The sequence below is a fragment of the Falco rusticolus genome, chromosome 3, assembly GCF_015220075.1.
Source record: "Falco rusticolus isolate bFalRus1 chromosome 3, bFalRus1.pri, whole genome shotgun sequence".
Lineage (NCBI taxonomy): Eukaryota > Metazoa > Chordata > Aves > Falconiformes > Falconidae > Falco > Falco rusticolus.
In genome coordinates this window covers 96,724,737-96,743,431 of record NC_051189.1, presented here as the reverse complement: position 1 = coordinate 96,743,431, position 18,695 = coordinate 96,724,737, and the positions used below count along the sequence as shown (strand labels likewise).

At 43.7% G+C, this 18,695-nt stretch overlaps 1 protein-coding gene across 6 annotated transcripts in view; it reads right to left on the bottom strand.

Moving 5' to 3' along the window:
* The window catches only part of ATXN1 (ataxin 1), a 218,873-nt gene that overhangs the window by 168,254 nt on the left and 31,924 nt on the right, over positions 1–18,695 (bottom strand). The gene's annotated exons all lie outside the window — the stretch shown is intronic.

The following is an 18,695-nucleotide window of genomic DNA, read 5'->3' as shown; positions in this document are numbered from 1 at the left end:
AAAAGACTATCCAATCTTTACTGATCTTAAAAAAAAAAAAACAAACCTCAGGCAATAAACCAGCTCATGCTCTGAAGAACAAAGCTTGTACTGGCTCTAATCCTGTGCTGGAGTGAGCATAGCCATGTCTCTCCAGTTTACCTCTGCAGGCAAGGTGAGAGGCAAGCGCTTTCAGAGGAAGGAGTGGCTGGCACACTTTCCTAGGTGTCTAACAATGCTACCTTAAGACTCACTTCCCACAGCTGGGCATCTATGCCAAGAAGTTGTTAAGACTCCAATCCTGTCATTCTTTTCCCTCTCCTCCAGTTTGCTTTTGAGCTTATGCTTCTCACACAGAGGAGAACTGGGGATCCAGTCCTCTGCGTGTGTGCACAATGTACGTCCAGAGCGTCACGCTTGGCTGCCAGGAGCAGGATCCAACTCTTTTGGACTGTGATGGCTCAACATAATTTGCCCTGCAACTAGCAGGACTGACAGGCAGCTTAAAGACCTTGAGAAATCTACCCTTAAAACTTTTACATTCATCCTCATTTCTGCCTCTCGTATCACACCTAAAGACCCTCCCTACACAAAACTGGCAATAATACTTGTAGCGAACTAGCAAGCAGAAAAGCAATTGTAGCGTATGTATAAAAGTCACGCTGCTCGGTATTTATTTCCAGTCTCATGTATCTATCACAACACAATTAAACAATTCCCCCAATGCTAAACAGCTGGTTTCCTCTCTGTTGATGTGATACACTATCTTGATTCACATGATTCTGGATTTGCCCAAGGCTGCAACTCATTCAGAAAGCTAGCACAAATGCCATGTCCCATTTAAGATCCAATTGAGGCTGTAAAACATTAACCTAAATCTGCATAAGCCTCATGCCTGACTCCTTCAGAGCAGAGTGCATCATCTGAGCAAGCATTCCTGCTCTCAGAAGTCCCAGCCTGACTGGTCAGGATGAGTGGCACGAGACAGGTAGCCACAGAGGACCGCTCTTCTGCATCTCCTCGTGATGCAGAAGGGAACAGCAATTGGTCCTGCACAGATCTGCACGGCGCCAGCGATCTATTTATACAGCTCTAGCAGGCTGAAATTCTGCATAGAAACTGCAGCCATCTCTTCAGCTCTCAAAATGAAGCGGGGTGGATGTCTCTAATTCTGATTCCCATGGTGTTCCGTGCAAAAATGACAATCATTTTAATTTTGTGTGGGGGAGAGCTGCTGGCGTGTTTTGTACGTCTTTCTCTACACCAGCTTCAAGGTTCTTACACCTCAAGGATTATCAGCTTTGTCACTGGGTTTTAGATTCCACATCTGTGATTTATAATATGGCCACCCAAATTAAATCCAGGATAACACTTCCCTACTAGGTCCAATCAGTCAGTAGGCACTGCAACTTTCTCTCTTCTTTATTAAACATATGACAATAATAAAACAATTTTTTAAAAAGTAATTTAGAGTCATACTATATCCAACTGTCGTTTGTAAGAATTTACTGTATTATTATTAAGAGCTTCTGGTGACAATATAACCCACAAGACTGAAACTTGAGTGGTTTATACATGTCGTCAGAGCCTTAGATAAAAATGCCACCTTAGAAAGTGGGAGTATTTAATTTTTTATAATACTTTTGTACTAGTATAAAGCATTCAGTTAATTTACATCAGTGGCTTCTTTTCTTAACATATTTGTATCTGTTTGATCTTTTACAAATATCTAGTTCTTTTCTTCAGATCTATTTGTGCTGAGTACTTTGAAGACATTTTGCTAGGGCTTATTAATTAGAATGCCTCCAAACCTTTAGGGTTTGGGGTTTTGGGGCTTTTTCTTTTATCTTTTTTTTTTTTTTCCAAACCAGGGCACAGCGTTGCAAATGCAAAATTGCACACGCACCCTGCCCACACACAAATACCAAATTTTCACAAAGAGGCTTGGATTAGTTACATTACTTGGTAACAGCTGCACGGTGTAGTAGCTGGTACTAGGTATCTGCACAACACATGTCCACAGGCTGTGAAACAGACACGGACAAATTCTCAGTTCCTGTAGAAAGGCTAAACCCCACGGATAACTGGCTGTGAAGGAATGCTGTGACTCAAATTCATCACAGCCATAGCTGTGGACATAACAACTAGTTACACAATACTAGTAATGACACACCAGAACTTGATTACAGATGTTCCTAGTATTGAAAATGCTCATAATATTGAATGTTAACAGAGCAAAACACATTTTAGAAAAGTCACTGGAATGAAAAATGTAAGGATCGGTTAATTTTATAGCAGTTTTCCATTAGCTCATATTGCTCCACTGCAGCTTCACCGTATTCATGGATGCATACATGCACACGCATGCACACATACACACACACACAATTTTGGGAAGTGGAGGATAAACCAAGAAATAGGTTGTGTGAACAACCCAAGAAGTAGATATTAAAGAACTGATTAAGCAAAGCAATTAAGCATATAATTGATTCCCGTTATCTTCAGTGGAGCTTGACAATGGTTAAAGTGCTTTGTTGAATCAGGGTCCTCAAAACACAGTGCTCCTCAACCCTTTTATCTGATCGCGGCTTTAGGCAAAATGAAAACACTTGAAAGGGACGAAAGGTAAGGAAATGCTCAGGTTTAGCAAACTAAATCCTTGTAGGCATTCTATTAGTTCGGAAAAAAACCATAGTGGCTTTGTAAATTTTCATCACCTCTAGCAGTTTTTGAATAATGCAATGGTCTTTTTGGCAGCTTCATAAAGCTGTAATCTGCACACCAAGTTCTACAATGTCTCAGCACTTCCTGGGGACTCAGAGCAGTAGGACAGTCTTGCAACACAAGCAGAGATTAATCATTTTCTAATGCACAGTAATAAATAATGTATCCCCCATAGTACATAAATTAAAGCTGTAATTCCATCCCAGTTCTGTGATGACACCAGAAGCCCAAGATGGAATTTCAGCCTCGTTATGACCAGTCAGGATACACGTTATTCCTAAAATTATGTTCTGAGACTTAATAATGAACTGAGAAGTTCTGAAGGCATTACCAAAATGAAGTGACGTGTAATTACAAGCAGAAAGCAGAATTATTAAGTCAGATACTGTTTGCAGAACTTGCTGAAGTAAGCAGTAAATCTCATTCCTGAAAAGCCTACTCAGCATATTTGTAGCAAGGCAAGCAAAGATCACTACTACTATAAAAAAACCTGAAACTTGTTCTAGTACCACAGAGCAATGCCCCCATCATAGTAAACAGAAAGAAACCACATGTTAAAGATCAGGTCTGTACATTACAGAGTCCTTAAAACGCTGAATATAACTCCTCCTACAGCCATACATGGTATTTCACGTACAAGTCAAACACGTATCCTACAGGTGTGCAATGCCAAGCAAAAAATATCAGGAGAAAGCCACAGTCTGTCCCAAATTTGCACTCCTATTTGACAAGAAAGCTGTTGAACAAAGCAAAACACTCATGATGAGAAGTATGTTGTCCTTCTGACGAATGTATTTATATATATACACATTTTACACACTGTAAATAATCTAAACAATTTTCATAAAGAACACAGTCCTAATATTTTTCCTGCAGACAATTTCAAGAAACCTTATGAAGATTCTAATGATATTTTACAAGTCTAACAAGTATTTTAATGGAAATAGGTTTAGAAGCATGAAGACAGAAAGCCAAAACAATCATCTATCTAGAGTTAACTGCTATATTCACCCTGAACTTTTTTTACCAAGTTCAATGATTTTTAGCAAATACTGCAAGATTTCAAGTAAGTCTGGAGCCACTTTTTTTTCAGACAGGAAGAAAGTAACTTTCTGACCATCTTACACAGGCAAGGCATGAAACTTTACAGGAATGTCCATGGTCTGAAGTAGTTCCAAGGTTCTGAACTTTTTTCCATGGTATTATTCACAAATTCATCTTCTCCCCCTCTGTCCCACCACATTCTTGATAATGTGAGACCCTAAGTCACATTCACTCCCTCTTCCCTTAGGTTTCCATCTTACAGAGCTGTAAAGAAAAGTAAAGATGGGGAAGCCTGAAGATTGTGACAAAAAGTCAAATAAAATGGTGCACACAGTTGTTATTTTTAAAAGCTGAAAATGTTTAAGTCTAGAGTAACTGGTTTTGAGTATCTGATGCTTCCCCACAAGCCACCGTCCCTTACCTTCCAACTCTCCCTCCTTCCACTTCCCCTTTTTATGTTACATAAAGTGTTCAAACCTTGAACACCTGGACTTACGTTTCCTACATTCATACTTGAGCAAATTAACAGCAATGGTCTCATATTCAAGGGGCCACTCACCTGGAGATCCCTAGTGATTTTCTGTTCTTTTAATCACTCTGACAATCAGCAAAATTTAAAATGTGAATAAAACTATTTATGTGCCTACACCTGTATTTAAGGACATGCATCTTCCAAGAACCCATTTTCTCCCCTTTTGCCGTTTATGACTATTCATACAACAAAAATGTATCAAAAATCATGACAAAAGGACAAAGAAAGTAAGACAATAAATGCTTAAAGCTCCTTGCTTCCATGGTATCTCCACAAGCAGCATATCATCACCTCTAAATAGCAACCTGAAACCTACTCAAGAGACTTACATAAGTCATGACTCAAGAACTAAAGCAATGAGTGTCAAAACATTCAAAGACACAGTACCCTCTGCTCCTAGTAGTAAAGGAGTAACTACTCAGAAGATGCGAAGGAGATCCTTGCACTGGAGAAAAATAGCAGTAAAAACTTAAGAGATCTGCAGAATCACAGAATGGTTTGGGTTGGAAGGGACATTTAAAGCTCATCTACTCCAAACCCTCCCTTGCCATGGCCATGGACATCTTTCACTAAATCGGGCTGCTCAAAACTATTCCTTCAAAATCATCCACACAAGCTAAGCTACACACATCAGTAAGTAGTACACTACTAGAAAACTTTCAACCAGATGTGATCTTGGAGGCTTCTCATCTCTTAAATTATGATGTAAGCTGCAGAAAAAGTGATAATGTCAAGGCCAGGTATGCCTCCATCCGCCTTTTACCGGGAACTCAGAGAAAGAGATGGTTTTCTACGGGACCTCTAAGCTAGTAGGTTACATTGCTTTTGAAATATTGCTCATAATGAATGGCAATCCAACACAGAGACTAAAAGGTGACCCTGTAAATAAACGTCAGCTGCAAAATCAAATACCTCCCCAGGTCTGAGCTGAACAAACACTGCTATTGACAATGTAAACAAAATGCTGAGAAGAGAAATAAATCGCCAATGAAAAGGGGAGAAGGAAAAAACCCACCCTAGCAGTAAGCAAGAGGGCACATGAGAGGGAAAGAGCGCATGGCAAACCTAGGTTAGCAGAACTGACCGATGCAGGCTCTTCCCATGCTCATCACCACACCATCTGTCCTTAAGTATAAATGGAAAGGTTACCTATCATGTTCACTTTGTGCAAATATCCTTTTCACTTCCATATATTCCAAGGACTATGTGACTTATTAATGCAGAAATTAATCTAAAATGTTGCTTATATAATACACACCATATTGATTCGCAATCTAATTGCACTGGTCATACAACTACATACTAGAAATCATTGTTCAGAATGTTCTTCTCTGATCTGGGAATTATGTTACAACACTTGCACTCTAAATTTAAAGACACCATGTACACCAAAGTCTGAGCACTAGCCTGTTAATTGGTTTTCCTTCCCTGTTCATTAGTCCAACACACAACAGAAGACACGTGGGTGAGGACTCACACCAGCAGCAGTGAAAATTTCAGTGCTTACAACCCAAGGAGAGGAGCAGGACTTCAGAACTCTGTAATTACAAGGAGGAAGAAAAAGTCTGATTAAAGAGTCCCTATTTCTGACATAGCGCAACTCGGAAGAAGCGCTGTCACAACAAACTGTGTGGCCACGACTTCCCCAGTAACACCATACCTAAAGATGTGGGCTTTTCGCCACAGAGAATTCCAGTTTCCATCCTGGAAACAGGAAGGAGGAGGAGGAGGAAAGAAGCCTTTTATTCACAACACTGTTGAATTATTTAACTCTACTAAAGACTCACTGCCAATGAGTTGTTGGGTTGTTGCAATATAGGCATTAAGAATCCAAAAGCAGAAGTTCTTGCTGCCCGCCTGATTATTGGTGCTGATTTGTTCCCGATGAAATACAGGACAAAGTAACATACCGCTAATGTATACCCTGTTAATTATTCTGCAGTGCCATGTACGGAAGTTCATGTGATGGAAATATTCACGTGGTGCTTCATGTGTGGAAATTCTGTGGTGCCTGATGGAAGTTCTGATGGATATGGATAGAATCAGAATTATATATAGTTTAAATTCATATTCAGTCAAGTTTGTAGCTATAGCAAGGGAGGAGGACTGAGTTGCGAGACTACACTACTGCCTAAATGTTACGCTGTTAGATTAAATACTCCCGTGAGCTAAAATACCGTAGAGGACTGAAGTTCAGGAAATCAATTTCAACGCTGTTTTGTAAACTTCAGTATAGCTCCAATTCTCTGTTATTTATACCGATTCAATGAATCACATTTACACTGCAAGCGCACACCAGGCTGAAAAAAGTCAATTGGTTAGTGCACAGCGCTGAGAGCACCGTAGGGAGCACAGACACTCACAGACAACACGCTGCCAAAACAAAGCTTTAATTTAGAGCAAAAAATTCTGGCCTCTGGAGCTGTAAGAACCGCCCCAAGATAGGAACTGGGAGTACAGGGATGAACAGAAGCAGTGCTATGGGTCTGCACAGATTTCCAAAACTCACCCTCCCACAGCTTTACCAGAAAGCAGCTGGGCGAGCTGAGCAGCAGCAGCCGGTTGCTGTCGGACCCCTGCAGGGCCCTGAAACTGGGCAAAACCCTGCTTGGTGCTCAGCCCAGATGCCCAGGACACCCATGCCCAGCCTACAGCCCATGGGCCACAACGCTGACCCCCAAAACACCGGATTCAGCCTGCCACCCGCTCACACCCACCCACCCTCCCGCATCCTTTGCCCCTGGGGAAATGCAGCAGGGGCCACCTCACCCTGGGCAGCTCTGCCCGGCTCCTGAGAGCCCCCCGCAAGTCGTGGGGTGCAGTTCAAGCAGGGTTTGACACCAAACCTCTCTGAATACAGCAGATCCCACAGCAAACTTCACCTGTCAGAGGAGAATCGGGGTCAAACCACTGCCGCTCATGCTCGCAGAGGTGACACGCTGCACAGCTAAACACAGGCACCTAAATGTATAAACTGCATGTATACGCTCTCTCAATAAAAACACATTCATATGCATTTACACCAGACTTTCTTTTTGATGTGCAAGTTTTGTTGCCACCCCACACTCCCCACAAAAAAAAAGAAAAAAAACCATTTGCTTTCCTCAATCATTAATTGTATTAAACTAATAAACATTCTGACACCAACACTGTTTAAATAGCCTTCTCTCCACCCAAAAATCCACTGACAAGTATTTTCACATATAAGATGACCATTCCACAACCCTGCTTTTGAATGCTAATCTAAACTGAGTTCCCCAAGCCAGCAGGGTAAAGAGTTACTCTTCGGGTGGGAGAGTGCAGAAAAGAAATGAGAGAGGGGCCTTTAAAATGAAATAAAAATAGACTCCCTTGATCCCACCATGACACGGCCCAGACATTCTCCCTGTGGGGGAAGAAAATGTTTCTTACTACAGTGAGAGTTTTTATAACATTTTCTTCTTCTTTTTTTTTTTTTTTTCCCCCAGTGCAACTTTGCTTCCTGAAGAATGCTTTATATAAAAGACATGACATTTGGCAACCCAGCTCGGCTGCTTTGTGAAATTCTTTGGCAAGTGCCCTACGTGCTGACTGCATTAAGCACATCAGTTTATTTATTTATTTATTTATTTATTTATTGATTGATTGATTTAGGCAGAAGTCAGTGAGAGCAAGCCATACAATTAACGTGCAGCACGGCACCGCTTCATCCAAAAAAAACGGAGAGGAGCCAGGGAGGGAGGGGCTGGAGCCTCTCCCTTTTCGGAAACCTCACCATGGGAGAGGAGATGGTTCTCCAACCTCAAAGCATTGCTGCTGCTCTGGGGCATACACAGTGATTCTTGGATCTCAAGGCATTTAGTGAACATCAATTAATTAATTAATTAAGCCTCAATTCCACAACAAAGGCAGGTATCATTAGACACCTGTTTTGCATATGGGTAAAACGAGCCATGGAGTAAACCTAAGCCTGTATGGATGTTGCCCAGTGTCCTGAGGCAGGAGGTGCACCACCTTGCTCTTGCCCAAGTGAGAGCCACCCCCCAGTAGCTGGCAGGAGGGCACAGCACCAGCCACCCGCACACCCACACTTCCTCCCTCATGCCCCAAATGAAACCAGAAAATGGAGAAGTCTCCACATGCCACCGTCTTCCCAGGGGTGCAGCCATGGCATGTGACTGCGTGTCCGGGACATACCTCAGCACCATCCGCAGTCAGGGACAGCACCATATAGATATATATATACACACACCATCCACTGTCCTCCAAGGGTCAAGCACTTGAACGAGCAACCCCTGTTTCCTACTCAGATGCCATGTGTTGGGCAGGAGGGCCATACAGTCATGGTTTGGAGTCAGGGACCGTACTCCTTCAGGCTTACAAGAAAACAAGATGCTTCTCAGAAACAATGGAGTAGTGTGCTTACCATCAGCCCCATTTATTTACACCAGGGACCAACAAAGCTTGGCAGCACACACTGCCAGGGACACCCAGCAACAGCAAATTCACAGAACCATGAAATTTTCAAGCTAAATAGGAAGGAGAGCTGGGAACAGGGGAGGACATGACATACCTGCCCAGAGCCCAAAGCCAACAGCTGGTCAGTCCCACAAGCTTGGAAGGGTAAAGCTTCTGCACTTACTACATATCCCCTGATATTTTCAGGCCAAACAGCTATCAGCAAAGGGTTCAATCCATCCAAGGCACTGTTTAGCACACGCACCACAAGGGAAATGCTGAAACATGGTCCGGTGCCTTCCATGGGAAGGAGCTACCGAGTCTCCAACCAACGTGGCCCCTGCAGATCAGGTACAGAAAAGACTTCTGTCCACCTCAGAGAGCTGAGATGGGACTGGAGAGTCTGCCTGATCAGGTGGTGCAGCTTCAAAGGCTACATCCAAGGGCACAGATAAATCTGTAAGGAATTTAGCTTTTGGAAAAGTTTTAAGCAGCTTGGTCTAAAAAAATGTGACACGTTTATCATTGAAAAGAGTTTTCTACACACAAGTCTGTAAGAGACAGCTGTGTGTTCTCATCATTTGTGTATGACCCAATAAAAAAACCCAAACTCTAATTTTGTTCCTAGAAAAGAAAATTGACACAGCAATCTAAACCCGTCTAGTGTTTTGCTGGAAGACGATGAGGAAAAGGTGGGGTTTTTTAAAATTTAAAAAAATCTGGCATTACCCCCACTTTCTGTTCTAAAAATTTTTCCAATAATTTTCGTCCATTTCTAGGCCAATTTCTGTGACATCAAAATAGCTACCACAACAGCAACACACAAGCCAAATTCTACAAGGTTTATTCAAGGCAAAGAGATTTCAACCAGACACCCCATCTTCAGCAGAAGTTTGACGTGACTAAGGGCTCAGGACAGTAAGATACAGAACCTGGCATCAGTTTAACTGTACGGCAACCTTTGCCAATCATCTCTCCTCGGTGGAACACATACCAGGCTCTCGTTTGCAAAGGATTTAGGGATCTCTGCACTGAAAAGGGCCAAGGGGACACAAATCTGTCCACAAAGGAATCACTGGCAAAACTCCCCTCATCTGAAACAAGGAAATGCCAAGATTTCAGTAGCACAACTCGATTGTCCTCTTCAACCTAGACACAATGCACTAGCAGTTCAAGTAGGGATTTCAGGCTTGGTGTACCACGCTACTGACTGCCCATGCAGGAAGCACGCCTGGGTTTATGGGCTGATTCTGGAAGTACAGGCCAAGAGCAAGCAAGGGAAACCTCAGCACAAGTTGTCCAAAACTGTGGTCTCATTAGCCCAACATGCAGGCAGATTTCAAGTCAAGAGGCTCTGGATCTGTATGCCTATACTACATATGAAGACGTGGAATATGCACATGTTGTCCCAATGCAAAATTTCATACCAAAACACTAATAAACACGCTTTTTCTTTAAACAGAGGAAAGAAAAAAAAAATTCTCCACCAAACTGATCTGTGAAGGCAAGTAAGAGGAACTAACATACTTTAGGACAAGCCTGGCAATCTTGCTAACCTCAGGTGCAGAGTGCAGAGATGCTATGGAAGATGAAATTACACAGCTTAAAACTTAGTTACAGGTGGTTCACTTGAGGGGAAGGACAAGATTATGACAGAGGTTCAAGACTTGGAAGTAAAGGGTAGGATAGGACAGAACACATGAGAGAGGGACAAGACTGGGTTGTTTTTGGCTTGACACTTGGCAAGAGAAAAAACAAGCATGAGTCATAGTAAAGGTAACTCAAAGTGCGATGTGACTGCAACGGAGAGCTGAGCAGACCACACTGCATGAGTCAGCAGCACAGATAAAAAGGGTGATAAGAAGCAGCAGATGGGACATGTCTCTACTAAAACAACCCTGCAGGACACAGGCCTCCTCTGCTCTAATGAAACGGCCGTGCCAAGCTGCCGCGCGCCGGCTCGTACGCTTGCGATCCCATGAATCAAAGAACGCCGCGCGAGCTTAGAAAAGCAGCAGGCAAACAGGTGCAGACAGATCCACATGCAAAGGAGCACAGAAAAGCAAAACAACAGCACACACACAGACCCCACAACACACACACGCACCCTGACAAGCACCCTGGGATACCACCCTCCAAACCACTCAGCGGGGTGGGGTGGAAGAAAAGAGGGGAAGGAAGCTGTCACTGGGATCCTGGCATTCAACCTGGCCGATGGCCAGCTTTTCTGTGCCTGCTAGTCAGGCTCTGCCTTCCTGATGGGTGCCAAGGGCAGAAGGCTGCAGCATTGCAGCACACACACCCCCCGGCCCCTTTCTGCCCCCACCAGCACGCACCTGCAGAGCCGGGAGGCAGCCGCAGCCACACAGCTCGCACGCGTCTCGAGAATCCTAAAGCACAGCTGGGGATATTTGCGCAGCTATGCTCCAGAATACCTGCAGCTCAGGTGGTTTTGCAAAAGTTAGGTTTAAAGCTCCATCTTTTCATTCAGGATTGCAAAGGTCATTTTGCTCCAAGAGCAGAACATTTAGCCCCATGAGAGCAAGCACCACATTCTTGGGTAGCAGAAACCATGTAGTCATACGCAAGGCCACGTTACCTGCAAAATGCAGTTGCTGCCCTGACCGCATAACTTGCAATGGTGGTTCTTTCCTGTTAGGATCCCTACTCGCTGCACTTTTGAACTTGGTCAGGAAAGATGAGGTCCCTCTGTCACAAGCTCAAAAGAGGACAGAGATATAAGGCAAAGCTCAAATCTCCTTTCATCTCACTTCTTGGCTGAGGTAAAATTATACCCTGCCTGTGAGGGGCAAGATGGAAAGTAAAATGCTCTATTTTTAGGCACAAGATCCTGCTTCATCAGGTTCATTTAGTTTCTAAGAAACAAACTTTGGCAAAGGTCTGCATTTGAGGGGGATGAAAGATGACTTGTTTCATTTTCTTTTAGTGCAGCTCACAGCATGACTAGCATAAATCTAAGCAAATCTGCTTTAGCCACATATACATGCCAGCTGTTTTATTTGGGAGAGATAGTCCTTATATTGTAGCAATATATATTTTTTTTCCCCATTTTTCCCAATCCATCCTGCCAAAATAAGCATGTTGTGTCCAAGTACTTCAATGGAGTTCGAAGGTGTGTCTATTCCCCCCGCTCCAAACATCCTTATTTATAGATTTCAAAAGTTGGCAGGTACGCCGAGGGAGAGCAGTTGCTGAGCCTAACACGCTCTGCACAGCAACAGATCTGTTGTAACAGATTAACAGGCAGCGAGAGGGGGAGAGAGGAAAGAGAAGTACTTTCCTTCTTTACACACATCCTTGCTTTTAAATGCAGCTTTACAGAGATAATGACAGTAACTGCGTGTCTAAAATAAAGCTGCCTGGAGAGCCAAGGCTCATGCAGCCCCACTGACAGCAGAGCTTGGCTCTGCACTTTGGTCACGCACTTTTCTAACCCGAGCGTGCGCATTCCAAGAAGTAGGTAGGGGAACTGCTCTCCTACAGACACCGTGAGCATTAGCGAAGGGGGAGGGCGGTCAGCCTGTAAGTAAAACAGTGAAGTTAGTTTTCATTTCCTGTCGGTTTTAATCTTGTCTAGAGGCTTTGCGAGCTGCTACTTCCATTTTCTGGCCTGCCTGCAGAGGAGCTGCTCTCTTTACTCGCTCGCGGAAGGTCCCTCTAAGCTGCCTACAATGAGTGTCTCTTGTGCTCCTGAAATCCAGCCCACTCTGCCCACCACTCGCTGGCTGCAGCAGCAGTGAATCAGTCTGCAACCACAAATCACTGTGTTGGACTCCCCCTTGTAACTCTATAAACAAACATACTGCTGATTACAGCTTCCACCGGCTATCTGTTTGGAAAAAAAAAAACCAACCACAAAAAAACCCAACCAAAACCCAAAACCGGCATAAGATTCATGGATGCTGATGCACAATTTTTTTTCAGTCTGGGGTCTTCCCATGCAGAAACACTCTTATACCCATTTTACTGCTGGTTTTCACACTCTGTGGGCTCTTTGATTTATTTTTGAACTCACGATGTGAGTGCTTCTATATATTCTGCAGGCGATTCCTGAAATGCAATGCACAATTTGCATGTGGACATAGAGCGTCAACTAATCTGCAGACAGTGACAAATTCTGATCAGAATTCAGACACAGGCTCAGTGAGGACTCCCTTGCCCTCAGCCTGTAAAAGTGCTGCACCTATGTAACTCCCACCACGGGGCTTCTCAGACCCCCAGTGTGGAGGCTGCTAAAGAGTGATGAATGGATGACAAACCATTACTGACAGTTCTGCAAAAAGGTTCCTGTGTCTCTTGGCCACAGCCCTCTGGCAATATACACGCTTCCACACATCTGCTTTCAAAAGAAGCCATCAGATGCACTCATCCATCTAACCTGAGATGCAAGACACAGCTAGGCAAGGGTGATACCCTGCATCAAAGCTGGCTGAGGATGGGTGTCAAGCTAGGAGAACAGAAGAAAAGGTGTAAGTGATAGAGCGCAGAGCTCATGTTGCTAAAAGTTAAGCAGCACAGTATGTGCCAGGAGTAATAACTTCTCCCCCTGCATGAACTCTGACCAGGAGCAATGCCAGCAAGGGTGCGCAGCAAAAGAAGTCGTGGCTAAGAGAAATGGAAGAGGGAATCACCTGATCATCTGCCCATGCACATCACTGAAGATTTATCTCGGCACCACATCCTTAATTCCTTCCCCAGTTTCCAAGAACTGGCCTTCATACACACACTAGGGGAAGACAGTGAGTTTGTCTAGTATCTTTACTTCCAGCTCATGTTTGCAAAGCTCTCTGAGAAGAGACCCGCCAGACTCCACAAGTGATCAGTGTTATCAAGCTTGATCCACGTGTGCCTTCAGCTTGCTGCCCCCCATGGGACCAACAGCCATCTGCTGCCTTTTCCTGGGGGAGATGAAGTAGCATGTCAGAAAACAAAGTATATTCCTAAAAGTTTATTCCTAAGATCTCCCAACAAGGCTCAGTCTCACTTCCTCATTTACAACTGCATGAATTCGAAAGGCAAGAGTCGCTTTTGCAAGATCCAAGAATGTGACTAGGAACACAACAGCAAAGCCCCAAACCCTGTTCCTCTCCTCGGTCTGCTATGCAACCCTCTTCTCTCCCTCTGGGCCAGGTCACCACCTTCCACATGCAGACTAATATAGAAGTGACTTCTCTCTCATGCATTTATGTATATAAATTGAGACATATTCTGAACTAGTTTGTGACAATTTGTGTTAGATTCCAATACTGCATTTATTGAAACTGTTTGAATTTAGGTGGTTCTTTTAAGTAGCACTTCGAGAAGGATCTTTGCTGCTCAAGCCTCAAAGAGAATCAGACTTGGTACTGACAGCAGTTACTGACTACACTTCTAAAATCAGGACTGACGGACACCCCTATATCAGCTTGCAGTAGCAGTCTCTCCTGCCAGACCAGACAGGAGAGTATCTTCATCATTTCAGTGCATTTAGCAGGCTGAGTTAAACACTTAGCTCAAACATCAGAAAGGAACTTGAAGAAAATTAATAAGAGTCAGATACTTTCTTAATGGAAGTGATGTGCAAGAGTTTAGGATCTATGATTCCCAAAACTCTTTAAGATACTGTGACCAAATAAATAATAATAAAAATAATAATAATAATTTAAAAATACTTAGTAACTACAATTGACTGTTCTTTTTAAAAATGGCTTAATTTTAAGGCAAAACAAGTTTAATTTTTTTCTTCTATTTTCCCTTCTATGTTCCAGCTCTTATTTTAAGGAACCATTTAGTTACATGACAGAAATGTTTCAAAATCTCCTTTTTTGCTGAACGTTTATTTTCATGTGAATGTAGCCTAATACAAGCCACATGCAAAAATACAATCTAGTAAACAGTGAACAGAAAATGCACCACTGATTAAAATAAAAACCAGAAAAATTAGAGACCCACAGAAATCTACGTTGGAGCGGATTACTGATGGAACATCTGTAGAAATATAATGTAATCTATGTTTAAAAAAAGAGATATAAAATTATTTCAAGTACTGAAAGCATTCCCTTCTTTAAGGACAATAACTATAAAGAGTAAATGCAAAACAAGATTTAGAAGCTGATTATTTTAACAAGGTTTTCCTGCTTGCTGATTATAGTCACAATTGAAATCAACGATTTAAATCCCCCTAAAGAACCCTCCACAGGAAGAGCAGCGCTGATTCATTTCTCGTGAGATGGGACACTCAAGATCATGAAGAATGTTAGTTTGCTGATGCATGGCAGATAGGCTGGGACAGAGGCAAACGCATGCTAGTATTTCAAATTAAAAAAAAGGCAAGAGGCCAAAAATATATGTCTGTATGTGCACTTGTACATGCATGCCCTCATTTTGTTATCACGCTCGATCAGGACACAGACCTGCACAGCAGCAGATTAGAAGGAGGAAGCTTTTGCAAAGAGGTGATGGTCAGCAACTCTTGAGTGCTCAGGGCAGTTCTTCCAGACACAGAAGCACCAGGACCGGCTCAGCAGCACGTTTCTTGGTGTTTCCTCACGCAGCACTGTGTGGCCAGAGCTGCAGGGCCTGGGACGTGAGCGCGTGGTGATGTCTGACCACGCAGAGTTAGTGTGGATCCTGCCAGCATTACGATAAGCCTTGCTAAATGCGTGCTGGGCACATGGTGACTCTGCACCACCCTTCACCAGTGCTCCTAGTCCCAGGATGACAGTGACAAAACACCCCCTCAGGGCTGTCGAGCCAGGAGCTGGAGACAAGGAGTCTGGCTGCTCTCACCAGACCCAAACTGCCTGGCCCTACCTACTCAGGAGTCTCTCCTACAGGCATCGTGTAGCACCCTCCACCACCCAGGTTGCTCCCATGGGCTACAGCAGCATTGACCTCCTCTTTCCCGCCCTGCGCAGCAACAAGGACAGGGGGGTGCAGTGTTTCTAAAAGTAAAATACTCTTTTCTTCTATGTTTTTTTGTTCTATCACAGAAACCTGAGTTAGAAGACTTCAGAGGACCTGCAGAAACTTGCAAAGTCATGGAGGGGATCCTCCAGCGAGAACAAAGAGAGGAGGAAAGTATCCGTGGGGACACCGCAAGCAATTTCTCAAGGCCGAAGATTACACTTATGGGGAAGAACCTCTCTTTTCCCTCCGTGCCACCCCCATACACTGAACAGCAAACACATTGGGAGATGCAATCACAATGGCTGCAGGAGCTGCCAAAGTGCTTTTTGGCTTAAGAAGCAAAGGACAAGTTTGAGGTTTGTTCTTCAGTTGCTGCCTCATGCACTTAATGTAACGAGACAACAGAGAAGAATAACTCATGTGTATAGATAGCAATGAGGTAATTAAAGCCTAGTTCTTCTCAGCCTGCTCCCTGACTCCACATAAAAGAAGTACACAAGTGCACAAACATCTAGGTTGAAAATACAACACCACGCTCTGGTGTAAAACTCCCGTGCCTCCTGGAGCAGCGCTGGCTTTACTACGGCCACACTATGCATTAGCGGCTACTGACTGTGTTTGCACAATATTTCAATAAGCAGAGCCAACCAACATCACTTCCTCTATTTCTGTATAGAGTAATATATTTACAGGAACAGCCTTTTGAAACATTCCAGTAAAATTAGCTTACTCAGATTTTATTATTTTTTTTTAGCTAGAACAGAGAGCAGAAGCATATCATCATCGTCATCGGTTTTTGTGCATAAATCAGCTGTCTATTTACCACTGATATGTTGCAATAATGAATTGCCATTATCTTAGTTATTTGTTGGGTTATTAGAGATTAGCTAAGTTCACAGGATCACTGAAAAAAAAAAGAAAAAAAAAGCTTCACTATTTCCTGGGAAACGACCTTCAGAAGCATGTATTCCACCTCCTTCTCCAAAGCAATGCCCAAAATATTCCTGGAGGAGGTTTGTCTGTTTTATAAAAACCTCCAGTGATGATGCTTCCATGGCTTTCTCAAAGGCAAATGACTGCAGCACCAAAATACCCTTATCACTTGGAAGCTTTCTTAAACATTTACCTGAGTCTTGCCACCTTCCAATTAAGCCCATTTCTTCCTGTCCTGACCCCAGCAGTTGTGCAGTAGGATTTATTCCCTTCCTCCCTGTAGGAGGAACCTTCCACATACTTGAACGCTGCTATCATGTCTGTTACTGGCCTTCCCCCCTCTAGACTAAACAATCCCAATTCTTTCATCTTCTTCCCCAGGTCATGTTTTCCAAGAATTCTTTCATCTTCTTCCCCAGGTCATGTTTTCCAAATCTTTGATCATGCCTTCTCCCTGGCCACCATCCAGCTGGCTCTGGACTGTGCTGTGCCCCAAACTAGGTGTTGAGCCATTTCCAACACTGAGTGAAATGGATGGGTCATTCTGTGCTTTTTTCTTTACGCACCCCAAAACAGTGCTTTTTCGAGGGGCAGGGATGGGAAAATCGTTCCTTGTATGACTGTATGATACCTACAGCCTCAGGTCTACGATCCCCTTCTCTCTCAGATGCACTGCCCTGCACAGACGGGTCAGCATGGCAGGGAGCTGAGCCGGGGCTCTGCCCCGCGGGCGCTCAGGATGGAGCTGCAGGGTTGCCAGCTCCGGGGTCAGAGCCACAGAGACAGGGGAGGGAAGGAAAAGCTGCCCACTCAGCAGCGCACTGGCAGCCCAGCTCCCAAGGGACAGGAAAGCAGGACTTGCTGCAGGCTGGTTTTCTCTGGTGGTCTAGGAACCAGCTGTGATTTTTAACACCCTATTCAACTAAACCAGGCCAAACTGCCTCCAACACAGCCCAACTCCAGCTCCCAGACCTTCTTCTGTAGGACCACTGTTGAGTCAGCCATTCCCCATCCCGTGTCATGCGACTGGATATTTCTACCCCTGTACAGCGCTTCTAAGTTTGTACCCCGTTTTCTTCTACCCCAAACCATTCTTCCAGTTAGCCAGGGCAGCTCTGAACTTTAATCCTGCCCTCCAAGCAGCCTGCGGCCCCCCTCTATGCTTCTTATCCTATGTAAATTTAATAACTGCTCTCTCTGCTCCATCAATCATTCCAGTAATGAAAACAATGAGTATTACCACAGCCAGGACAGACCCCTGTGGAATCTCTCTCACTCCAGTCTTGCAGTTTAACAGCAAACTATGAATAACTACTTTGAACAGTGCCTTATATTAAAAATTATATATAATTTCTATATAAATATATAGAGAGAAATAGAAAATCTATAAATAAAAATTTATATATAAACTATATATGTATTTATATATAAATAGAAATTCTGTGCACCCACATTACAGACCAGCCGACCAGATGCCCAGCCTGCTCCGAAGAAAGCTGTGTTAGAAAGCATCCAGAGCCCCCCATTAAAGAGGGAGTTATTTCTATCAGAGAGGTACAATTACACTGTCATAGGCGCTGTTGGAAAGTCTTTGCTAAACGCTGCCATAAAAATATCATGCGTGCTGATAAGAGGAACAGAAGGGTTCATAACCAAGCTTTAGGATGACAGCAAGAACTTGAGCTGAACTGAGACAGCAGGAGCCTGACTTTGCTTCCAGCAAGAGAGCGCCTTGGAAGAAGCAAACTGAAAGACATTATAAAAATGCCAGGAATTCCGTACCTGCCATCAACTGCTGCCAGCTTATCAGTTAAAGAAGATACTATCACAGAAGTGTGGTTTTGGGGTTCTTCATTTTCTTAGCTCTTCCAGATGTTTTTTGAATTGCATTCCTTACTGCTCCCTAATAGCCTGTCCTGCTCAGGGATCACAGCCGAGCCAGACAGACAGCAAAGGCCATGACTCCCAAAACCCGGATTAACGCTTTAATCGATCACTGAAAGCATCCCCAGCCCCACACCAGCAGTAGGAGAAGCAAGTGGCAGTGGTTGGTGCCTGAAACAGGGAGAAAGGGTAAGTTCCATGGAAAGTGAAAGGTGAGGCAGCTTTCCAACGCGGGCTCCCTCTGCTCGCCAAA